Genomic DNA, 26,774 nt, shown 5'->3' with positions numbered 1-26,774 from the left:
ACTGGAATCAGAGTCTGAATGCCAAGGATCTAGACCAAGGGTCGGCAACGTTTGGCATGTGGCTCGCCAGGGTAAGCACCCTGGCGGGCCTGGACAGTTTATTTACCTGCTGACAAGGCAGGTTCGGCCGATCGCGGCCCCCACTGGCCGCGGTTCGCCGTCCCGGGCCAATGGGGGCGGCAGGAAGCCGCGGCCAGCACATCCCTCGCCCGCACTGCTGGGGTCCTGGTCTATGTCTGGGGCTCCGAAGCACTGCTGAAATACTGATTTACACCACTTCAGGATTTGCTCCCATATTAAGAAAAGCTTTCAGAAAGAATGATTCTTGCACTGAACAACAACAGTGGCTCCCTGACTTCCACTACCTATATGAAGACACGGTCCAGGGTAAAAATAGTACAAAAAATAAATTTTAAAAGTATACACTAGCTACAGGCTCCCAAAATAAGGTGCTTGTCAATATGATTCAGGTGAGTGAGACTTTCATAATGTACTTTAGAAATGGGCAACATTGCAATATCATGCTCTTTGTCATTATCGTTATTTAAGGACAAAGAGCCAATCCTGCAGAAAAGCATGCTTGGTTAGACAGTTATTTTCTCAGTAAGTAATATAATGAACACAAAAGAGAATTAGGAATACTGAAGATCTAAAATCATTAGATTTCAATACAGCTGAAGCATTTGCATAAATCCCATTTGGTGCCAAATAAGCAACTATGTATTGATGCTGGTCTCTAGTGGCTGAGGGGATGCAGATAAATTGCTTTCAGCATGTGAAACTATTAGAAGGATCATCTTAGAGTGCCTAAATATGTCTTGAAAACAGGCTGATACAACATTCATGAGGCTGCAGAACTGTATACTTCAGGGTTGAGGGATTTACAAATGTAAGATCGTGGCATTACTCATCATCCTTCGTGATCATCAAGCTAGTAAAATCAGAAGCAATTTAAAGCGAGAAGCAAGGCCACAAGTTTATGCAAACACCACTCTTGGGAGGAGTGCAAATATATCATTTAATAGGTAAAAGTTTCATTACAAGCTTCTCCCCTAACAAATGTTGGCTTGCTCTTGCAGCTAAAATCTTATGCATTATGTGAAAGGCTCCAAGAGCTCATTCAAGATTTGAATATATAACCATGCCCATTACTGCAACCTCGTCTTTCTTGTGGGCACATTCAGTTGTCTTCTGGCACAAGAGCCTCATATGTTATTTTTCAATCTCATTACCTTAGTAAAATCCTATAAAACAAATACATATTTTAATAGTCTGTTTGAATTATAATTCCTTACAAAAGCTACATTAAGTAAACGGTTAAGTACTCAGAATTCAGTAAATGCCGAAGTTAGGTTGGCATGAGCAACCTTAACTGTGCCCCACAGCACCAGCAACCACAGAAGTGGGGAGGAGGGGAGGTGTGAGGTTATGGGTAACCAACCCATCCCCCACACTGGACACAGCTGCAGGACAGCAGGCCACCTTGACCCCATCCACAGAGTCGGAAGGGGATGTAGCTTTCCAACAGGCCTATAAAAAGGCCCAGAACCTCATATTCATGATTGAAGCAGCTGAATTAAAATGTAATCTTCAGACAATCCTGCCTCCCAGCTTTATGCCACAAATCTTTTCTTGGACTTTTTTTTTTTTTAAGTCTATAAACTCTGATCTTTCCATGGTCTCTTTCCATCATCTCTTCCCTCCCTTGACATTGTCCTGCCTCCCATCTCTTTCTTGATCCTTTCCCTCCTTCCTTATTCCATCATTCTTAGTCTCTCCTCACCTCACCCATTTAACCCCATTAACCACTTACTTTCCCCTCTCCCTTCCAACCCCCCCCCCCAAGACATGTTCATCACCTGAACCATTTTGCTACTTTGCTGTTTGATTGTCTATTCTATTTGAATTGGAATGTCTTTGGAGTATGTATTGTCCTGTCTTGTTTGTGTGGGGGGAAACTAACACATTTTAAGTTTAATGCAGGGGTCGGCAACCTTTCAGAAGTGGTGTGTGTGTCGAGTCTTCATTTATTCACTCTAATTTAAGGTTTCACGTGCCAGTAATACATTTTAACGTTTTTAGAAGGTCTCTTTCTATAAGTCTATAATATATAACTAAACTATTGTTGTATGTAAAGTAAATAAGGTTCTTTAAATGTTTAAGAAGCTTCATTTAAAATTAAATTAAAATGCAGAGCCCCCCAGACCGGTGGCCAGGACCCAGGCAGTGTAAGTGCCACGGAAAATCAATTCGTGTGCCACCTTTGGCACATGTGCCATAGGTTGCCTACCCCTGGTTTAATGCAATACAGATGATAATAGGCCAGACACATTATGATAAAGTATATTATTAAGTGATCATATACCATTTCTGAAATAATCCCAATGTAATATCATACAGGTATTTTTACAGACTTAGGTACACATGATTATGTACCTTAGTGGAAAAATATCTTCATATTTCAAAGATATTGTACTTTTTATCACTTTTATAAACATCCCCTCAGATTACGGATTAATTCTTGCCACTTATTTAAAGCAAAAAAAATGTATCTGTGTCTAAATCAAAATATTTCAAAAATCAAATTAGGTTACAGTCATACCTGTGAATAGGCATATTAGAATAGGGTTATTCATTTAAACCAAACTCAGTTAGCGATAACTTAATCTGCCTCCTTAATTGAGGACTTTTATGTTTGGTTTATGTGCAAAAACAAATTATCCAAGAAGGCCCATTCTTAACTTTAAACAGCTAGCTAAAGCTGGTCAAAAATTGGAATTTCCATTCCACAGGAAATTCCAACATTTAGAAATTGGTTTTCCTTCCAAATCAGAACAAAACCAAAAACATTTTAGAAATTTTCCACAAAATAAAAATGTAACACATCTCATTTCAGGTCAACTGAAACACTGTTCCAATTTTTATAAAAAAATTAAAACTGATAAAAAATTGAATTGAAAAATTGTTACAAAATGAAAAACCTAAACATTTCATTCTAATAATGTTGATAAGCTCATTATTTAAATACTTCACGTTGATATTTTTCTATCAACAAAACAAAATTGTGTTGAAAATGGACACATTTCTGCACAACATTTCTATTTAAACAAAATGGCACTCTCTGAAAGAAAATGTTCCACAAGATATTTTCTGACCAGTTCAACAGCTAAGCCTTTCCTAACATGGCTATTTTATACATAATAGTACCCCTAATATTGCATCTGTCATCTAAGGGTAATTAAAGCTCTATGAGCATTAACAACAATCCCCTTGTGAGGTGGATGAGTATCATTACCTTCATTTTACATATGGGGAAGCTAAGGTACACTTGTTCACAGAGATCAAAATAGAACTTTAACTCAGTCCAAAGCAGTGAACACTAGATAGTGCTCCTTTCCCCTCTCTCATATAACGATATTATGGGTCAAACCATAGTGAAGTAATTTATAGTAGCTGCATTGTCTATGATAGAGGTGCACCAATTTACACCAGCTGATAACTTGGCCCAACATCTTTATATAGCTGAACTGTTCATTCCTAGCCTGATTTCCTCAGCTGTCTCCCTGAAGATGATTTAGAGTCAAAATGGAGCTACAAAATTCAAATGTAGGTAGTAGAGTTGGTCAGAACATTTTAGAGAGAGTTTCATTTTGCTGAAGCTGAAATGTTTTGGTTTTTACAAGGTTTTTGGCCTAGCACTCTCTGGTCACTGAGTGTCTGTATCTGATCAGATAGACCTGGACTCAAAAAACAATCCCGAATTGAAAAGCTTATGTTTTGAGCTAAAACTGACATTTCAAAAATAAATCAGTTTTGGTGAGAATGTTTTAAAGGTTTTGTTTTCATTCCAATGCAGAACGAAAACAAATATTGAATCCTAAGAAGTTGCTGCAGAATGGAATGGTCATCCCCTGGATGTCAGGTAGGGAAATGCTCTTGGGTGGGGTCCCCAGAAGCCTGTTGGTTGTGTGTCAGAGAAAGCGAAAGGATCATTGTGAGGTACCAGAGCCTACTGAGAAGGACAGGAGAGCTATATAATGCTAGGAGCCTGCTGAGATATTTGGAGAATAGGGGCTTCAGCCAATGCCATTGAAGTCAATGGGAGGCCCTGTCTGAGTAACTGAAGTCTGTTGTGGGGAAATGGAAGACTTGTGGGGAGGGAGGATGACAGCGTACGAGGGTTTCATGTGGATAGAGCCTCAAAATATCTATGTCTTGTGTAAACATCTTATTGTGTTTTAGATGAATATTTAAAAGATTCTGAAGAGATAGATATATAACATGTTTATAAAAGCATGAGATGAATATATAAATCATTAGATTTCTGAAGAAGGGAGAATTTCATTCTGTAAGTTCCAGATAAGCTTTACCCACCACCATTCTCTAGCGAGTGTCAATCTAGTGTGAGGACAAACACAAAGAGCCATGCTTTGAGCAGCAACTAGAGAACCTCCTGATTGGGAAGTTCCTAAGTTTATTAAGTTCCCCACTGCAACTGCAGCACTGGCTAGTCCTCTCTGGTAACTTGTGGAGGTCCAGGAACTCTGTAACCACTGCACAGAGAAGTTATACATACAAAAGCTTCAGAACAGGATCTCAAGAGATCACCAAAACCAGAAAACATACAATTGGATTCTAGAATTTTCTAAGATTGTGATCCTGTGCTGGTGAACTTTAAGGACATGATGCAGCAGATGCCCCAAAAATATCTAGATTTTTAGTTTAGAGTCTTAATATCAATGGAAAATAAATTGACATAAGGATTTTAAACATGTGGGGTTAAGTCTTTGAAAACCTGAGCTGTCTCTGCCTCTCAGAAAGACAGGCTTTCCCCTCCTTCCTTAAAGATACTTAGAACCAGATTCAGGTACCTTTATTCCTGTTGTATAGGACAGTACTCCATGGCTGTTTCTTTTGCTCACACCCTACACTTAAGTCTCCAATTTTAAGCTTGCTCTCTCAGGTTTTTAGCAATAACTTCCTCCATTTATAAAGCTTTTTCTCCTTGAGTATTACTCAGTTCCCTGACATTGGAAAGATGCACAAGAATGGAGGATCATCAGACAGGCAACAAGAAAGGCCTAGAGAAAAGTTAGTTAAAAATGTAGCAGATGCAGTCCTTTAATCAGTTTAATTTAATCTCTCCCCTGTAGCTAATTCACCAATAAAAAGTAATTAAAAACTTATCTTTTTATAAAGAGTGAGGGAAAGAGCCTTAATCTTTTAATTCTTCAATAAGAGTTAGTGTGGCCACCAAATTTAAAAAAAGAAAAAAACAGAGCACATAATGAGATTCAAAATTGTGGTATTTTTAAGGTGTGCTTAACTTTATTTTTAACTGTGCTTGTGTGATAAGTGTACATCACTATGCAACATTTCAGTGGTACAAAGATGTAGTGGCTTTGATACAAACAGGAATAGACATTACAAAGAGGTATTAAAAGTTACTCTTCAGCATAAGATACTGGAAGAGGGGCCTGCCTAAAGTGTCTTCCATCCATTACTACTAGCTATGGTATCTCCACTAGCAAGCCACCTTACAAGTTACATTCAAGAGGTTTTCATTTTGAAATTACTTTTTAAAAAAGTTACATGCAGAGTTTATTAGTGTTTCCATATGAGTTTAAAATCTAGGATGTCATGAGAACCAATGCATGAAGATTGTTTTATTGAGAGATATTTGGGGTGTACTTTCCAGGAAAACAATTTATATACTACAAATGAAATAATCAATTTTAATATTATTTTGGTAAAATTCTTATTTACGTGTTTTGATTTATACACTCATGCAGTTAAAAGGAGCACCTATCCTTTCCCCTTCAGTCTCTTTGATATAGTTTAAAAAATCCCCTTTGTTGCTTGCTGAATGTTTTGCTTTTCCCATATCTTTATCTCCTTTATTCATTTACTACTTTTCTGTATTTTACCCTCATTTTATTATTTGTTCTCTTCCTCCTTTCTGTCTCTCTCTACATGTTCTGTCCCTTGAGGACCAACCCTTCATTTTCTTTTTCTCTTTTCTCTTTTACACACTTCTCTCTGTCTGCCTCCACACCATCTTTTTTCCTTTTCTCCTCATGCTTACATCCAACAGAAGCTTTGTATTTGTCCAAATGGATGGTTCCAAAGAGCATATTTGTTTGTTTCCTGAAGGCCTGCTCTTTTCGTCTCCTGGCATCTACATCATGGTCTTTCCCCAAATCCTGGATCTTCCAGCTTCATGATTTGCTGGAAGATCCACATGAATCCCAGGTAAAAAATGTTGGTATTTGATACATGCCCACCCAAGTGCATTTCTGTTGATACAGTTGTATTTCTCTTCCCTCTCCCCTTCTTTCTTGATGTTACAGGCTTACTATGCCAAGCCACTTTTCTTTCTCAGCAAGCCCTTTAAGTTTCCCAGGTCCAGCTCCACCTGGGCTGACCACAAAAGTCTTCCAGAATAAAGTTCTCAAACATAAAAACCTAATAGCCAAAGTCCTCCTGCCCTGTGATTTTTGGGGTCGAGGGAGTTCCATCCCTCTTCCACAGCCTGGAAAGGAGAATCAGGGTCACCCCTTTTCCTCCTGGGGGTATGAAGATCCCCTGGCAAAGACAGATTCTCTAGGTCTCTCCCTCCTCTCCCTGCCACACCTAGTGAAAGCAGGGAGCCCTTTGTGCTGTTCTTCCCTCTCTGTGGTGTATCTTGATTGGTTTGGTGAGTGAGTGATTGAGAAATAGAAAGGAGACCCTTGTCCCACCCTAAACCACAAGGCTCTTGTCCTGGGCCCTTAAAGAAATAGTAACCTGCTTTACTCCTAGGCACTACCTATCCCACCCTGGGACCAGTTCATCTCTCCCAGCAGCTGTCTCTGCCATTTCTAAGGCCTTCATCTGCACCAGAATTCCCGGAATAGGGTAGTCTCGCCTTAAAGGACCAGTGTACCTCATTACACTCAACGTTATGCATTTTTGATCATTTTCATCCTCATTGTATTCCTTGGCATCCATTTATGGGGCAATATGATCCAGTGTTCAGGGCACAACACTGGGAGGCAGAAGACTTGAGTTTAATTCCCAGTTTTGCCACTTACAGGCTATATGACCTTGATCAAATTTCTCAGCCTATTTATGCCTCAGTTTCTCCATTTGCAGAATGAGGACAATGATACTAACCAATCTTTGAAAAGTCCCGTGGAATCAATCATTTGCCATTTTTCCATATCCCTCCTATTTTATTTCTCTGTAAGTTTCATTTTCTAACCTACTATCTCTCTTCTCTGTTTGTTTGATTTTTTTTTCCTTTGTGCCTTTTCTTTATGGTCATTCTTTGTCATTACTTTGTTCATTTATCTGCTTCTCAAGTCTTCGCTCTCCCATATCAAGGGTTAAATCTTTCCACTTATATCCTACCAAGACCAGTTATGTACGCTGGATGAGAGTCAAACTTGAGAACCAGAATTACGGTCCAAACTAAAATGTTTGCCAGTCTCTCGGACATCTTGTAGATGTCCAGGCAGCTCAAGCTCAACATGATTAAAACCTCTCTTTAATCTTTCCCTCAAGCCTTCCTCTCAACCTCCTTTCTCAGTCACCATGGACACCACCACCATCCTGTCTGTCACTGAGGCCTATAACCTGGGCATTATCTTTAACTTAGACCTCTCGCTAGATCCTCACATCCAGGCTGTCTCTAAATTTTGTTGATACTTTAGGCAGAATATCTCTAAGATACCGCCTTTCCCATCCATTATCACCCACATCTGTCTCGTCTCAGTTTCTTCCTCTCTTCCAGCACTGGCCTCTGCCACTTCCCAGGCCCCTCAATTACTGCAACATCTTTTTTCTCTTTTTCCACTCCTATCTATTCAGTATGATGCTGCAAAGATCATTCTCCTAGCCCATCACTTTGACCATGTCACCTCTCTCTTAGAATCCACTGGCTCCCCCTTCTGATCACTTCAGACATAAGCTGCTTGTTTTCACTTTCCAGGCTCAATGGCTTATATCCACCCTACCTATCATCTCTCATTTGCTATCAAAATGTTAACTCTTCCCTTCAGTAGGGCCATGGTGCCAACCTCCATCACCCACTTCTTAAATTTTCAAGCAAGCATCTTCATGCTTTGTCTCACACTACCCATCGCACTTGGGAGGAGCTCCCCATAAACATCTGGAAAGCCAATTTATTTTTCTGCTTTAAATCCTTCCTTAAAACTTTCCTTTGCCTTTATGCCAACAACAAAACATAACAGTCATGCCACGGGTGTGCTGATACCACAGCCTATCATGCTGACCAATATTGTTTCACTGTTTACTTGTACTCCACATTCGGTCAGACTGCATTCATCTGTTGTCTCGTCTTATATTTAGTTTTCCAGCTTGTTGTTCTGTTTCTACTGCACCTAGCACAATGGGGTCCTGCTCCATCGCTGGGGCCCCTTGTTGCTACGGTAACGCAAAGGAGTGAAATCCTTTGAAGCCAATGGGGCCAGGATTTCACCATCAATCCAATGCAGCTGCAACCATTTACATCAGCTAAGGTTCTGGCCCATGTATTTAGGATGCACTTCAGTTTAACAGATAATAGTATGTTTGTCTCATTTAGTTTAGAAACATTTATATTAAGTCATTAATTAATTGTATCATGATCCTATGTTCAATTGTGGTGTTCTATATACCATAGTAGTGGCATGTGCCATGTGGTATCATCATAACATTAGCCATTAGATGCACAAAGAATCCACTCCCACGCTGCAAACAGAAGGGAATCATTTCAGGAGGCAGCGACATGTGTCAGTCTTTTACTGAGTTTAAATGAGGAACATATTCTTTGTTACGGCCTTGGCAATGATTTCCAGGATTCGCACTACCTACTTTAAGGAAGCATACAGCACATCTCTAACTGAAATACTTCAAAATACATGGAAGTATATTCATTTAAAAGAAGTCAGTTCAGAGAGTACTTATTTAGAGTCAGAAGTAAATGAAAAACAAAACACACTACAAAGCCTAAATGTTGGATGAATTTTTTAGACTATGCATATAAAATTAATTTCAGGTTTTCATCTGACAGAAAGATCCATACACAAAATTTTTTATACAAGCCAGAAGAAGATGGTGTGGTGGTTCTCAAGGCACCCAACTCTGTGAGTCATCTTGTTACACCTTCACCCCACCCCCGCCTCCAGCATGAGGAAGACTTGCTTGTGCTTATCGGGGTGTCAGCTCCCTGATACCACCAGCCTGTCAGCCACACAAGCACTCTCTTTGGGCTATGCCAGCCCTTACTTTACCATGCAGGTTATCAGTCAATCAATGTACCCCAGACCCAGAGTCTCTGTGAAACATTACCCAGTACCGTCCAGCCCCTTCTCTACTGAACTCTCACAGACATATCAGATGTGTGGTCTCCAAGGGAACAGTGTGCACACCAGCTTGTAGGATTCAACTCAGGATCAGCCCCTTGTTTAATGACAGGACTGAGATATCTTTGTAGTGAGAACAAGTTTATTATAAAAGATTCAAGATTCCAAAAATAGTGACTAAGAATAATGGAAACAAAAGGGTTACATATAAAAGCAAAATCATAACATGCTTTCTAGAGACTAATCTCAACTATTATGTTAATCTCCTGTCTAATGAAGTTTATCTCTCTCAAAGCCTTTTGCAGCACCGTCACCCAAGGCTAGTTGTGATCCCATTTTCATGAATGGAAATACACTGCCCATTCACTTCCTAGACACAGGATGCTGGGGTGTCTTTTTTGTTCCCCAAACATATTCCAGCAAACCTTGAAGTGAATCTCAGATAAGGTTCTCTCCCCCAATGGTGTGCTCTTTCTTAGTGACCTCATATCTCTGTTGACTTTGTATGTAAATGTGCCTCCATTGTATTAGCTTACAATGCTTAATTTACATGTTGACAGAGATACAAGTGAATAAGCATCCTTTCTCTGACAGCAAACCTGTTTCTGCATCTCTTTTGTGACACAGAATCTATTAACAGCTTTTTAGTACATGTACTTAACTCCTTGCATACTATCTGTACATACATTTCACAATGACATTAAATGACCTGGCGTTCGTTAAGGATCTCACATGACATTCTTTGGTGAACGATAAAGCACGCACCAGATAATCAGCATATTCTTGTAACCCACTCACCAGTTGGCATTGAGGGATTTTGGGGTCACAGATGATAATTCCATACAGCTACTGCAGGTAGCTAAATCAAATCATACAGGCTCCCAGGTACTGTATAGAGTAATGTAATTACTGAAGTGATATGATGAATTGTGACATTACTGATATCACCATTAAGGCAAACATAATGCAGCATGGCTGACCTCTCTGGGATGTGTGATATTTCTTACTCTAAAATACTTAAATGGGGAATCTCTCTCTACAACTCCCAAAACAAACAGGAACTTGATCCTATCCATAAGTTACTTTTCAAGAAGACCTTAGTGAATCATTAGCAGTTTCAATTTTGAACAGCACAGAGGCAGCTAGACTAGTTCAAGAGAGACTTTTAGCCAGATCAGTCTTTAAAGACATATGTATTGAAAAGAGAATTACTACAAAAATAGCTTTTAAAAAACAAGAAAATGAAGATGTGAAGAATGGAAGGCTAAAAGATCTGGGATATAAATTTGTGTGATAAATATTAGTACTGGAAATTTTTTGGCAAGTTTTCACATATCAAACCAGAGGATACATTATATAATGTAATGATGAAATACAGAAATAAGAACAATTTGTGACTCTCTAAATCTGACTCTCTAAAACATGGTAATCTGGGATTCCATTTCTGTGGCTTTTAGGTAACTTCCAGATCAAACATATTTAGTTTACAAATGAATGGATGTTCTTTATAACTGCCAGAACTGCAGACTCAACTTGCGATCTGAAAGACAATCAAGCTATGTTCTTTCTGGCTCATACATCATCACCAGCTAAAATGGTTCAATATTTGGAGTCTAGTCAATCATTCTGATGATGGTGCTTAATCCAGTCCCTTCTCACACAGTTACATGGGTTTTACAGGGCAAAGAGGATTAAAAATAGTAAAAAACAATACAAGAGAGAGAAAATTTGTCTAGGAAGAAGATGAACACAACCTCAGTTTACCTGCTTTTAAACTTCTCCATGGTAGTGGTGAACCTAAAATTGAAAATTTGGGTTCCATTCAGATATGCACCTAAGGATGGGATTATCAAAAGCATTCAGTATAGGCCTACTTGTTCCCACTGAAGTCATGATAATTTAATATTTATTTGATCATTTTTTCAAATGTTCTTAGCTTAAGAAACTATCTAAACCTATTGAATCTGCACAACTGGACTGAAAAATCTTAGAAGGACAAGCCCTGTTATAAGATTTCCCAGAACTTTCTAACTCTGACTTTGCAGAAAATATCAAGAGAACAGATTTCCTTGCAGTATATGTCAGCACTTTGTCTCTTAGTGATTTTTAATATGTTTATTTTAGTTTCAGAAGTCCAGAGTCCTGTAATGAAAGCTGGGCACATTTTTTCAGTGAATAGGAAGTTTGCCCCAAAAAATGCATTTTTGAGGCCACCAAAATTAATGACAAATTCTGGCTGAATTCGGTAAATAAGCTTTGTTGAAAACTAAATTTTTTAAAAAGTCAAAATGATGTGTCAAATTATTTGTTTTGAAACATGTCATTTGGAACATTAACTATATTTACTTTTTTGAAAAGAGGAAAAGACACCCCAAATCTTAACAAAAACAACAACAAAACCCCTTCGTTTTGGATTAAACACATAACAAATAGAACAAAACTAATTATTTGCTCAGCTGCACTGATTACTGAGTTATTGAGTAGTAGTGTCATTGTTACTGTAGACCCAGAATGATCATTTTTAGTTTTAGTCTAAAATTTCTAACAATCCTATAGTTAAATCAGAATTAAATAAATAAAAAAAACATACAAATGAGTAGGAGCAGTTTGCTAGTAATTCAGCTTGCGTCTATGGTACAGGAAAGCAACACATCAGTAGGAATGTCTATATAATATATATCATGGTGCTTTTATTTTTAGAAAACTCTCTAGTGCATAGAAGTTAACAATGAACTTACAGCAGGCCTTACTTGCAATTTTATAAAAGAGTTGCTTCCTACACTGGCAAATCTTTGAATCGTCATCAAGTGCACTTTCCACGTTTCCACATTTAAGAAGACCTCTCAATAATACTGTAAGTGAAGGGATATACATTTCAGGACCATAATCTCTCTTTTTTTCTTTCTAAAGAGTATATCGGTGTGTCATATCTCAGCACAAGTCATTCCTCAAAAATGCTTCTTCTTTTAGATGAAAAATACCAGCAGTGGGGAACTGTAGACACTTACCAGAGTGAAGCAAGCACTGGGGCTTCAGCAAAAAATGATATATGTAGCAATGATACTTTTATCTTTTTACTATTGCAGCAGTCTTAGAAAAAGTATAAAGGCTTCATAAATGTCACAGTTCTGTAGTAAACAGTCCTAGAGGTTGTAAAGTCATAGCTAAATAATAATGATCCTTATTCTTGGCACTGAGCCTCAAACTCGGTTTATTGAGAAAACGATCTTATTTGTATAGATTTACTGTTCCTTCACCCAGACAGAATACAATACTATTTCTGAAGTCAACCGGGGAGTAGTACATTCACCTTAAAGTACCCCCTGTAAGCTATACAGTCACTGTGCTCAGTTATGGTCCATATATTTATGAAAAATGAGGGCAGTAGAGAGAGGTTTGCCCTTAGAGAGAACTTCTCTCAGAAAAAAGAATAGTGGCAAGCTACCACAATTCCGGTCCACCTCCTAGACAGCTATTTCTGTTAAAAATAAAAATAGTCTTGCACAGATGCCTCCAAATATCTGTCTTGTGGGAAGCTCTCAACAGCATCCTGCTGTTATAATGAATGTAAACAGGTGGGTGCACCCTGGAGGAGTCATCATAGTTATGTTCCTATTTAATTGTACCGTGCCTTCTACTGATCATGGCTGAGGCATAGTGGCAGCATAAAGAGAGGTATCAAGTTTCTAGTATTGGAATGGCCACATAAATAAGATAATATACTGTTATTGGGGAACATGCCCAATATGATATATACATTTCCAGAAGTCTTAGCAGACTCAGCTACAGTTGAGTGCTCATGCAGCTAATAATAGGCATCACATTGATTGGAGCACTAAGTACTCATTAAACCTTACATGGAACCAAAGAAGAAGCTGTGTCAAGTGCAAGTTCACTGGATCTGCACAGAAAGTGCATTGGTAGTTTATGCAAGTTTCATCATGAAATTAATATCAACCATGGACCTGAAAATCATTTAGGCAAACATTTGTATGAACAAAATTTTGCTCCCGTGAATGTTCATGAAAAGTCAGTTGAAAAGGGTTGCAAACATATCAGATTTAATGTGCACAAGATATTTACCCACATCTGGTGCTACAAGAGTCCCTGTATGTAACCTTCTTCCTCTAGATTCCGCTATTCCCAACAACTACTAATAGCCATATAGTGTGGCATGCCGTAATTGGATGGAAGCAGTTGTTTATCCATTTCATGAAGGCCACATTATCAGTGGGATACAATTCTATCTATTGGGGATTATCTCACCTGCTGTGTTAAAATATCACTCACAGGATAAAAACTTGAGGGGGGAGAGTTTTAGGTATTGAAGAGCTACAAAAAAACATAGGGCCAACTGTAGATCCCTCGTGAGTTGCCCTTATAATGGAAGGTCTGTATTGGCACAATGTAAGCTCATTAGGACAGGGACCATCTTTTTGTTCAGTGTTTGTACAGCACCAGCACAATAGGATCCTTGTCTCTGACTAAGGGATCCTAAGCACTATGTAATACAAATAATAAACACCAATACCACAACAGTATCTTGAAGAGATCTGTTAACATCAGTGTGGTCCTAGCTTCAGCTGAACCCTCCTTTGGCTGACAAAGCCAAAGTCCTCCAAATCTATCCTAGAGGGAACTTCTCCCCTCTGAATTGCTGCTATGCCTCTCTTCAAGAATGATGAGACTGCCTGGGGTTTGCATTAAGGCCTGAATGAATGCACTCAACCACCAGATAAATTAGTCTTTCCTTCCAGGATTTTGTTCATCTGTCTGTTTCTCTTCCTCAGGAAAGAGGCAGGAACACATGGTATTTTTAGAACCAGAGTGAACACATATAGCCACAATATAGTACCCCATTCACATATTTCTCTGGGGTTGTGGTTACTTGTCAAACACATCCAGCATTTTTTCCCACTAGTACTAGACCTGTGTTGTCTGTTTTCTTTGTTTCACTGCTTTGTCATAGAGAAAGTGGGTGAAATCCTGACCCCATTAAAATCAATGGGAGTTTTCAGTGGGGCCAGGATTTCACCCAGAGAGTTTTTCCAGTAGGCAAATCAATAGAATGACCTTTCTAACACCATTGTGCCTTCCAATGACAAACCCCAATCCTCAAAGAGTCTCAGGATGCCTTACCGAATCATTAGTGGACATTCTGACAGTGCAGACTGCAAGCCTCTGTCTTCCTGGGCTTGAGTGAAACCACATGCACAGAAATCTTGGATAACAGAATACTGCTTATGAAGATGTGGACAACATAATTGCATCATGCTACCATTTCCTGGTTCATCTGATGGTAAGGAAGCTCTTGGAGAACACGGCATACAGTGTATGACTGGTTGACACAGGCAGAAATCCAAGAACACTGTCTGCTTTCACATCATTTACAGATGCCTTCACCATTAGGTGGAGGCAATGAATGAAGCAAGTTATACAGGGGTAAAAACAGGTGGGAGATCTCACCACACCAGGAGAGAACCAATGCCATACCCTAGTCTGTTTCAAACCCTTGCCTCAGGGCAAACATTTTGTTGGTTAAACAGAGTAACACCAAAACAAAGCAATTCTTGCCAAATATGAGCTGCCATCCACAGAGGCTTTGCCTTTGCCTTTCAGCCAAGGGAAGGATGACACTGCCTTTCTTTCAAGCCTCTGCTGGGTCATGTGACAGGTAGATAGCCCTTAACCTTTTTTCTAACTGGTTTACGCATTCACAGTGGGAAAAAGGGTTCACACACAACCTCCCTTGTATTTTGCTCACAGTCTATTGCCATAACATGAGGAAGAGGAGGAGAGTGAGAGGAGGCCTTCTATGGTAGCATGCCATATGTTTCTTCTCAAATGTAGGAAACAGCATAAAGCTGACCTATCACAGCTAGGTATTTGGCCTTATATATTTTTAGAGTAGTCTTAGTTACATGTAATCCCTATTGCATTCTATTTCTGAGCTGAGGAGTGCCCTCAGTTCTCATTGCAATCTGTTGGGATTGAGGGCACTCAGTACGAAGAGATGCTCAGCACCTAGTAGAACATAGCCGTTAAGCCGCACTGCTTAAATCTTTTTGTTAATTAGTGAAGATGGGGAAAAAATTTGCACTGCTTCAGTTTCAATTTAGCCTCCCTAGCAAACTCATAGGCAGATCTTAATATAAGACTCTATATCTTTTTTGAAAAATGTTATATTTAAGTCTTCTTCCCATTTCACTTGTGAGCTATTCAACTCTATTCTGTTATTAATGCCGAACTGGCTCTTCTTTTCTCTGCTAATTAAGCCTGAGGGAGATACAAGAATATTCTAGCAGAGAGCTTGTGTTGGTAGTTAGTAGGTTACTGAACTACTTTTTAAAATATGGCTTCACCAAGAAAGAAAAGAGTTTAGATATTAGGAAATAAGAAATGCCATTTAAAAATAGCCATTTATAAAAAGCATATCAAGGACTCCTTTAAAATATGAAACATTCCAGTTAGTAGACATCCTAGGGATTAAGAGAATTAGCAAGTGATTTTGCTGAATGTCAGAATTATTTTTGAAACATCATGGAAACTGGACAAAACATGGAAGACCTGAGAAGAAGAAAGATAGCATTGATCTTCAAAATAGGAAGGAAGAGTTAACCTGAAAGTTACCTTCACAATAAATCTAACCTGTCTCTAGTAAAATATCAATAAAAAAAATGCCTCAGGTGGTTGGGATTTTTCCATCTGAATGGTTTTCTGTCAAAAAATGTAGTTTCTACAAAAGGGAAATTGTTCATGGGAAATTTCAATTTTGACAGAAGTTTTCAATTTTCCATTGGGAAAAATCAAATTGAAATATTTGGTTTTCGGTCAGCCAGACTCTCATCAAAATATTTTGTTTTGTTGAACTGATCTGAAATGTTGTGTTTCAAATCAGTTCAACAAAACATTAAACTACAATTCCCTATCAGTGTATTGCCTTATGGGAGTTGTAGTTCAAGTCTCATTCTCTCCTAAGGGCAGGTTCCTTGGATGACTCCGTGTCCAATAATGCAATGCAGATTTCTGGTTGACTGAGTTGCATGGTGCATCAAGAGAGTCTATATTGTTAGAGATATAATCCAGCCTGGGAACCTGGTGCATAAGGCAGAATGGGGACATCAGGCTCCTGAACTACAGTTCTGATGAGGGAATGTGCCACAAGGAAAATGCAGTTTAATACTGATATGACTTGAAACAAAGTAGAATACTGACTTTGGTACTGAGTATCAGAGGTGTAGCCACGTTAGTCTGTATCCACAAAAACAACGAGGAGTCCAGTGGCACCTTAAAGACTTAAGAGATTTATTTGGGAATAAGCTTTTGAGGGTAAAAAACCCACCTTTTCAGATGCATGGAGTGAAAATTACAGATGCAGGCATAAATATACTGACATATGAAGAGAAGGGAGTTACCTTACAAGTGGAGAACCAGTGTTGACAAGGCCAATTCAATCAGGGTGGATGTGGTCCATGTTACCCGGAGTTCTTTCAACCCAAAGCTCTTGGTAACTTTTACTCTGTGCGAGGTGGTGTCAGGAAATAAATCAGGGGAGACACAGCCATCCGACCGATAGATGGCTGGCACAAACAGGACAACACAAGAGTGCTTTCACTTAAAGCTAAACTTTACTTAGACTCAAGCACTTACACACATCCGCAACAGGTTAGTAAAACACCCCCAACCCTTGATAATTACCAAAGCTGAGTGTAGCTCTCGAGTGGCACAGTGGCAGCCCGTCTGCCGGTGGGGAACACAAGATGCATCCAGAGGGAGAGACCAGTCCTGAAGAGTCTCCAAACGAGCTCCACTATCTCAAGCTTTTTCCCCTTATTTATACATTAGTAATAGAGTGACATGTCCCTTAAAGAAACCTTGTTAAGTAAGCAGTTTCAAGCAAGAGGTTCCTTCTGAGTATTGATTAACCAGGTGTGGGTCTTTCCAGAGTCTGCAGCCTTGAGACCCCAATAGACATTCCTGAGAGTACATCCTGCTCTTCTAACATGTATCAGCAATTTCAACACAATTCTTATCAGGAAGGACGCGGTGTCAAGCTGCCCTTTCTGTGGCACCCCAAAACCTCCTCCCCTCCTGCCTTGGTCAAGCTGAGATTGCTAAATGGCCAATTTACAGCTTGCTGACTAGGCTGTCTTTAACAATAAGCCACAGTGGTTTCAAGCACTTTACTGGTTTGCCAAAGTCTCCCTGTACAGTCCACTCCCAATAATTGATGAGGAGGTATCAATACCAAGAGAGGGAAAATTGCTTTTGTAGTGAGCCAGCCACTCCCAGTCCCTGTTCAGGGAGATTGAAGTGTTCTCCTACTGGAAACAGATTGACATAGCGAGACAGGTACCCAGAAGTCACCTACTACAGGATAGACCCAACAAGGAAAATAACAGAACACCACTGGCCATTAGGTACAGTCCCCAGCTAAAACCTTTCCAGCACATCATCAACGATCTACAACCTATCCTGGAAAATGATCCCTCACTCTTACAGACCTTGGGAGGCAGGCCAGTCCTCGCTTACAGGCAGACCTCCAACCTGAAGCAAATACTCACCAGCAGCTACATACCACACCACAGAAACACTAACCCAGAAACCAATCCCTGTAACAAACTCCGTTGCCTACTCTGTCCACATATCTACTCTAGTGACGCCATCAGAGGACCCAACCACATGAGCCACAGCATAAGGGGCTCATTCACCTGCACATCTACTAATGTGATATATGCCATCATGTGCCAGCAATGCCCCTCTGCCATGTACACTGGCCAAACCAGACAGTCTCTACGTAAAAGAATAAATGGACACAAATCAGACATCAGAAATGGTAACATACAAAACCAAGTAGGAAAACACTTCAATCTCCCTAGACATTCTATAACAGATTTAAAAGTAGCCATCCTTCAACAAAAAAACTTCAGAAACAGACTTCAAATAGAAACTGCAGAGCTACAATTCATTAGCAAATTTAACACCATTAATTTGGGCTTGAATAGGGACTGGAAGTGGCTGGCTCACTACAAAAGCAATTTTTCCTCTCTTGGTAGTGACACTTCCTCATCAATTATTGGGAGTAGACCATATCCACCCTGACTCAATTGGCCCTGTCAACAGTGGTTCTCCACTTGTAAGGTAACTCCCTTCTTTTCATGTGTCAGTACATTTATGCCTGCATCTGTAACTTTCACTCCATGCATCTGAAGAGGTGGGTTTTTTACCCATGAAAGCTTATGCCCAAATAAATCTTAGTCCTTACGGTGCCACCAGATTCCTTGTTGACTTTGGTTCTGGGCTCCTCACTACCAGTGAGATACTGACAAACAGGAGAGAGTTTAGAGAAAAGTAAAAAAAAACTACCCCTCTACCCCGATATAACGTTGTCCCCGGGAGGCTAAAAATCTTACCACATTATAGGTGAAACCGCGTTATATCGAACTTGCTTTGATCTGCTGGAACGCGGAGCCCCGCCCCCTTGGAGCGCTGCTTTACCGTGTTATATCCGAATTCGTGTTATATCGGGTCGCATTATATGGGGGTAGAGGTGTATTAGTGAGTTGAAAAGATTGATTTATGAGGAAAATTTATTATAATGAAAGGCTGGTTTGTATGGCTTGGCTTACTGGTAAGCAAATTTATATTACATATATAAATATACACACGCACAAAATTTGAAGGCTGTATAGTCTACAGCGGATTTTTCAGTTCACTGGCAAGTCTGAAAAAAAAAAATAGAAAAAACTTCCAGTGAACCCAAATATATTTTTCATAATTTTGGGTGAATCAAAAAGTTGAAAGATTTCATTTTGGGTCAACTAAAACATTTATGTCAACCTGAAACAGAGTCAATTTCCAGGCATTTTTATATATTTTTAACTCAAATAAAATTGAGGGAAATTTCTAAATATAAAGTTGTTTCAAATGAAAAGTCAAAACTTTTGGTTTCAAAAATGTCTAATTGAAATGTTTGGGATTTTTTCTGATTATTTTTAAGTTTTTTTTCCCCCCCACTGAAACAATTCTGTGAATTCTGCACAAATTCTCAAAATAGTTTGGTCGACCCAAATTTGCATTTTTCTCTGAAAAAATGTTTGTCAAAAATATTTTGTCCATCTTTAGTAAAGACCTGTGAAGGAGATGAATTATTTAGCATGATAAAATAGGTCATAATGCAGAGATGAAATTAAAAAAGGAAAAATGTGAGCGATGTTGCAAGGCACTTCTTTCACCTCATCGCGCTCAGTGTTTGCCCCTCGGGCACTGAGGGGGGGCAAGGGCTGGAGTAAATCAGTCTGGAGAGGTTTTATTCCTCACTTGGGTTTATTTTCCAATATTTACAAGGTGGGTCTCAGGGTAGGCCCAAGCAATACTCTTCAGCCAAGGAAAAGAAACATTAATAACCAAAAAGGGAATACCTTTCCCTGCCCCATCTCCAGGGTATTGCCTTATTATGCTGGCTTCTCAGTGCCAGTCCTTCCCCAAACAGTCAGCTAGCTTGGTTCCTTCTGCTATAGGGAGCAGAGAAGCCTTCCATGCAGGGGATACCTTTTCTCCCTGTTGCCATTACCCTTGCTGCAGCTTGTCTCGCATTTCTCCTCCCTCTCTTTCACTAGAAGAAGGGAATGTAAAGGGCACAGGCACAGAGCCGCCCAGAGGATTCAGGGTGCCTGGGGTCTTCAGCGGCAATTTGGCGGTGAGAGCTCCTTCCGCTCCAGGTCTTTGGGGCACTTTGGCATCAGGTTCCGGAGTGAATGAAGGACCCGCTGCCGAATTGCCGCCAAAGACCCGGAGCGGAAGGAGCCCTCACTGCCGAATTGCTGCGGAAGAAGCTCCGGGTCTTCGGCAGCGGGTCCTTCACTCGCTCTGGGTGTGTTCAGCGGCACTGAAGGACCTGCTGCTGAAGACCCGCCAAAAACTCTCGTGGGGGCCCCTGAAAACTCTCGTGGGGGCCTCTGCGGGGCCTGGGGCAAATTGCCCCACTTGCTCCCCCCTCTGGGCAGCCCAGCACAGGCAGCCCTTAACTGGAATCATGTGTCCCTAGCTGAGCTGAATTAAGCTCTTTTCAGCTCATAGGGAAAAGAAAATTTATAATTCTAGGGCTGATATACCTGCCTTCCACCACTCTCTTATATCTGTCCAGCCTGGCTTTGGCACAGTGAATATCAGGAAAAACTTCCTGACGTGATCTATTAGCCTATTGAACACTCAGAGGAGTAGAGGCAGCCCAATTGCTTGAAGATATAAAGCTAGGCTGCAAGTAATGCTAGTAAATAGGAATGATTCTGCATTGGCAGTGTGGTCAACCACACAGACTAATGGATCTTGTCCATCTCTAGCTTCCATAAACCAGCTACCTCTGGGCAAAGAATTACTGCTGACAAGTTTTGACTTTTATTTATTCAGATTTCCATTTACACAAACTGTAAATTGTAAATTTCTCCTCAGGGCTTGACCAACATCCTACTGCTGAGGATTAAGTGGGTAGCACACATCTCTGACAGTGCCAAAGTACAGAAGAGTTGGCCTCCAGGATCTGGTTTAATGTTAATATGGATTCAGATAGCCTGTGAGCCATCTCCAGAATAATGGGCCATGCCTCCTTAAAGGTGAGTCTACACTGCAGGATTCTTTTTGTCAGCATGTAGTATACATACATGTATACCCCCCGCTCCCCCAACACAAGTATAAATGGCCATGGATTAAGCCAGTAGAGTAAAGACATCCCTGAAGGGTGTACTCCAGGTATGTACCCTACATATTTTCTACTGGCCCAAGCCATGCTTTCCCATCTACACTACCATTTTTAACAGTGTAGTGTCCCACTGCCGGAGCCTTTCCCCACCATAGGGAAGGGCTCTGGCAGCAGGAAGGCAGTGGGGCATGGCTGTCAGCTCCCTACTGCTGGAGCCCTTCACCTCTGCAGGGAAAGACTCTGGCAGTGGGGAGCACATGAAGCCTTTCCCCTCTGCCTCTTCTTTGCTTCAGCCTTTCACTGCAGTGTGGACTCAGTGTGCTTTTGACTGCAGCATGTAACTACACGTTCGCTACATGCCACTGAAAGTGGTGTGTAGTGTAGACGTAGCCTATGTCAATCTAGTACACTAGAACTGGCTCCTGTATCTAATTCTTTAGATATGTCAGAAGATGGCTGTACTGGCTAGTGTTTTATTAAAAGCATTAATATTGTTAATTTAATGTACTGGTGCTTTAGATCCACATTAACTCTAAACGCTGATTATCTCAAAAGAATATTGCTCTTTTAATAATTCAGTCTCTATTTAACTAAGCTTTCCATAATTTTGGATGTGACTATTATAGGCCAACAGTAATTTGCTATATCTGAGTTCTTGCCATATTCTGGCTTTTCCCCATGAGAAGAACAATAGAAGAGAATGTGGAACTGTAGCACCTGAGTGGAGATTCCCCAACCCATTGTGCCTGTGCAGACAAAATGGCTCTGTGAGCCCCTGAGGGTGGCATACTCAGCCATGGCCCTTACTTACCGTGTGTACTTTCCCCTACAGCTACTGCCAGATGAAATCAGAATATTTCAAAGCTGCTGTGTGGCAAATTCTTTGCATCCAATTCTTTCTTTCTTTGGGTTAAGGTAAGAGCTGTGATACCGACTGCTGAACCGACCACTTTTCTACATTATAGACTGCAGAATGTTTTAGTAATTTACTCTACTTTGTTAATAGGTGCAGTGTTTAAAATCTCTTGGATATTACATGTGAGTTTTCCTTTAAAAGGCTTCACAAGTGGGAGTGACATTTACATTTTTTCAAATATAGTATGTGCAAATAAAGAATACGGAATCAAATTTGTCAGAGCCTGGTGATTTTCTTGAGACAGAGTTACAAAGCTCAGGAAGAACATAGGCTGCATAACAAATTTGAAGTTACTAGGGCTGTCAAGCAATTAAAAATATTAATCGTGATTAATCATGCAATTAATCATGTTGTTAAACATTAATAGAATACCATTTATTTACATATTTTGGATGTTTTTTACATTTTCAAATATATTGATTTCAGTTACAACACAGAATACAAAGTGTAAAGTGCTCACTTTATATTTATTTTTATTACAAATATTTGCACTGTAAAATCAAAAGAAATAGTATTTTTCTATTCAGCTAATACAAGTACTTTATGCAATCTCTTTATCATGAAAGTTGAATGTACAAATGTAGAATTATGTACACAAAAACTGCATTCAAAAATAAAACAAATTTAATACTTTAGAGCCTACAAGTCCACTCTGTCCTACTTCTTGTTCAGCCAATTGTTCAGACAAATAAGTTTGTATTCATTTGCAGGAGATAACACTGCCCGCTTCTTGTTTACAATGTCACCTGAAAGTGAAAACAAGTTCACATGGCACTGTTGTAGCTGGCGTTGCAAGATATTTATGTGCCAGATGCGCTAAAAATTCAAATGTCCCTTCATGTTTCAACCTCCATTCCAGAGGACCTAAATCCATGCTGATAACGGGTTCTGCCCAATAAAGGCCTAAAGCAGTACCGACCGACGCATGTTCATTTTCATCATCTGATTCAGATGCCACCAACAGATGGCTGATTTTCTTTTTTGGTGATTTGGGTTCTGTAGTTTCTGCATTGGAGTGTTGCTCTTTTAAGACTTCTGAAAGCATGCTCCACACCTTGTCCTTCTCAGATTTTGGGTTGAGTGCTCTAATTATCTTTAGAAATCTCACATTGGTACCTTCTTTGTTTTTTGTTAAATTTGCAGTGAAAGTGTTCTTAAAATGAACAACATGTGGTGGGTCATCATCCAAGACTGCTATAACATGAAATATATGGCAGGATGCGGGTGAAACATAACAGGAGACATACAATTCTCCCCAAAGAGTCGAGTCACAAATGTAATTAATGCATTTTTTTAACAAGCGTCATCATCATGGAAGCATGTCTTCTGGAATGGTAGCCGAAGCATGAAGGGGCATAAAAATGTTTAGCATATTTGGCATGTAAATACCTTGCAATGCCAGCTACAAAACTGCCATGTGAATGCCTGTTCTCACTTTCAGGTGACATTGCAAATAAGAAGCGGGCAGCATTATTTCCCGTAAATGTAAACAAACTTGTTTGTCTTAGAGACTGGCTGAACAAGAAGTAGGACTGAGTGGACTCATAGACTCTAAAGTTTACATTGTTTTGTTTTTGAGTGCAGTCATGTAACAAAAAAAATCTACATTTGTAAGTTGCACTTTCATGATAAAGAGATTGCCCTACAGTACTTGTATGAGGTAAATTGAAAAATACTATTTCTTTTATCATTTTTACAGTGCAAATATTTGTAATCAAAAATAATAATATAAAGTGAGCACTGTGGACTTCATATTCTGTGTTGTAACTGAAATCAATATATTTGAAAATGTAGAAAAACATCCACAAATATTTCATAAATTTCAATTGGTATTCTATTGTTTAGCAGTGTGATTAAAACTGTGATTAATAGCGATTAATTTTTTTTTAGTTAATCACGTGAGTTAACTGCAATTAATGGCCAGCCCTAAACATTGCTATTCATTCCATTCAACCCTCTTTGTTTGATATTATGCTCTTTGTCACTGGGAATATTTTTTTAAATGGTAAGTCCATCATATTTAAAGACCTGGCCTATGATCCTTCCTCAGGCGAGTAACTGACTTCATACTGGCTACTCACATGAGTATGAGTTGTGGGATCAAGCCCTAAATCCTGATTGGGTTTTTTATTTGGAGTTGGTTAATATTAAATATTTAAGGCCTGATCTAGTGCTCACTGAAGGCAATGGAAAGACTCCTTTGACTTCAATGGCCATTGGACCACTCCTTCAATTAGAATAATTTTTTTCTCCCACCTTCAGATCCAGTTTGAAGGGAAGAGGCTTTGCATGTTGCAGGTGGGGCTGTCAAGGACCAAATACATTTTTTAAAGTATTTCTAGGGATGACAGTCATCCTTTATATCTAGTTTCAGACAAATCAGAATTCCAAGCTTCATCTTCATACACAACTCTGACTGGAATGATACTAAAAAGTCTCTACCATCTGTTGCTTCTCAGGGACTACCAACATCAGTTCAAGCTGAAAGTAATTATAGGCAAAAGAAATGAAGTGGGTTTATTTTCATTGGATTTAATATTCTAAATGTACTAGGAGTATCCTGAACCCTGGTAGGTATTTATTTGTAAAGAAATAAATCTTTGCACAAAATCTTGACCTCAGTTCTGTTCATAATTTTGTTGGATATTTGTAAGTAAATCAGCTTGAACAGCAAATAATTTCAGAAAATTGTAAATTACTCGCAGCACCGCAAGATCAGTTTATCTAATTATTATTATTTCCAATTATTTCTGGTATACTTAAAAATTAAGCAAACCTCTTCCAATTTTGTAGGTCATCTCCTTTGCAAGACTGATCTATGCAAAAAACAGCCAACAATCTGGAGCTATATTTGTTTCTATCTTTAAAAAATGTTTTTAAACAACAGCATAGAAAAGACATTTCGAAGTGTCTTCAGCTGATGGAATTTAAAATTCAGTGCCACGTAATTCTCCCAGGAACTTTTAGAAACACCTAAATAACTAAAATAATTTGTTGACACTTCTGTCATATTTTTACATAGAACACAGTGTTCACTTAAATACCCTGACAAAAACATCATATATATATATATAGAGAGAGAGAGAGAGAGAGAGAGAGGAGTTTGTAAGGATTAAATCAATTAAAGATGAACTCATGGAAGTGTTTAAGACTAGTTAGTCATTACTGAACTAAGAAATATATAGGATCAAAGGAAAGTTTAACTAAATTCTTAGATTTATTCATGTCCTTATCCAGGACTCCAAGCAGATGAACTATGATTAGGATAGGGAGTAATAAATTCATAGAATAACTCTCAGTTAATGAAATGCCAGAGTATGGCTTCATAAACCCATAAAGAAACAGGTTTTGGATGAATGGATGTTCACAATTAACAGTTTTAGTTTTAGAGATTGCTTCATCTCTCAAAAAACAGTCATTTTATGGGGGCTTATATAAATTATGAGTCCTCTAGAGGTGAAAGAATTAGCTACAGGAAAGATGGCAACATCATTTATCTATATCTATATATTATGACCTCCCTTGGATTTATTTAACCAAGTCTCAGTTATATCCAATGAATATGGATCAGAGGTATAAATCTAAGACCAAAATTTTCAAACTTGGATGCCTAAAGCTAGGGACCTAAATCCGTATTAGATACTGAGGTGCTGATATAGGAGTTGGATGCAGTTTAAGTAGCCAACATTTAAAATGCTGGTGGCAGCAGCAAGGAAGGTGGTTGTAGTTAGAAGGCACGGTTGGAAAAGGGACTGAGTGTGATTGGAAAGCACATTTTGCATGTGCAAATATATAGCAATATCAGTAATATCTCATATGTCAGCCTTAAAAACTGGTCAGCACCCATCTATGTAAGTCCATAACATGAAGGTTCAGAATACCTAGGCAGTCAAGAAGGAATTTGGCTCTGCATGGCTCAGCCAGGCTCCAAATAGCAGTCAGAAAGTTTCTCTATCATAAGATTTATCTGAGTCAGCACCTACATAGGTGCTGAGGGGTGTCTGGGAGAGACAGCCCTTGCTACCACATACTTTTAAAAAGATGTACCATATGCTTTCTCCAGAGCAGCCATCCTCACACTGTGTAACTTTTGGTGGGACTTAGGGCATAGCCACACTGTGATTAGATGTGTGACTGCAGCACACACAGACATTTCTGAACTAGCTTTGATGTAGCTTGTTCAAGCCATGACAGCAGTGAAACTGAGGCAGCCAAGCCTGCCTGGGGCCCTGAGTATGTACTAGTGTGTGCTGCTGTGGCTTCAGTGCTACAGTTAATCATGCTACCTAGATCAAAGCTTGCTCAAGTCTATGCGTGCTGCAGTCACATACCAATACTCTAAGGCCACTATGCTTTCCCGCCAAGTAGCGGTTTGCTATTGGCCACCTATAGCACTAGAAACTAAATTGTCCTGTGCAAGTGCACTACAGGGGAAAGTGCTCCTTGTGCCCTCTCCTTTTGTTATATCTATGCAGGAACCGGCACAATTTATCACTAGTCATATATCTTAATACTTAAGGTGCCTGGTCCTGTACTCTGACATACTTGCAGAAGTCCAGCTGACTTTGGCAGGAACTGTATGCCTGTATCTAAGGCCAAAATTGGGCCCCTGTAAAAGGTTCCTGCCGGGGCTCGACCCTCCAGGGCAGGAGGGGAGCCACACCGACTCCCTGTCCACGAAATAAACAGTCTATTAACTCGGCTCTCAGTCCCTTCGGTGCAGGGGCTGAGTAGTCCACAAGCGGTGCAGCAGCCCAGGCCCTCTAGTGCAGGGGGGCTGGGCAAACACACAGTTCTGGAGGCCAGGCCCTCT

This window comes from Terrapene carolina, unplaced genomic scaffold (assembly GCF_002925995.2).
Source record: "Terrapene carolina triunguis isolate 2854851 unplaced genomic scaffold, T_m_triunguis-2.0 Scaffold58, whole genome shotgun sequence".
Lineage (NCBI taxonomy): Eukaryota > Metazoa > Chordata > Testudines > Emydidae > Terrapene > Terrapene triunguis.
This window is presented reverse-complemented; position numbering follows the sequence as displayed.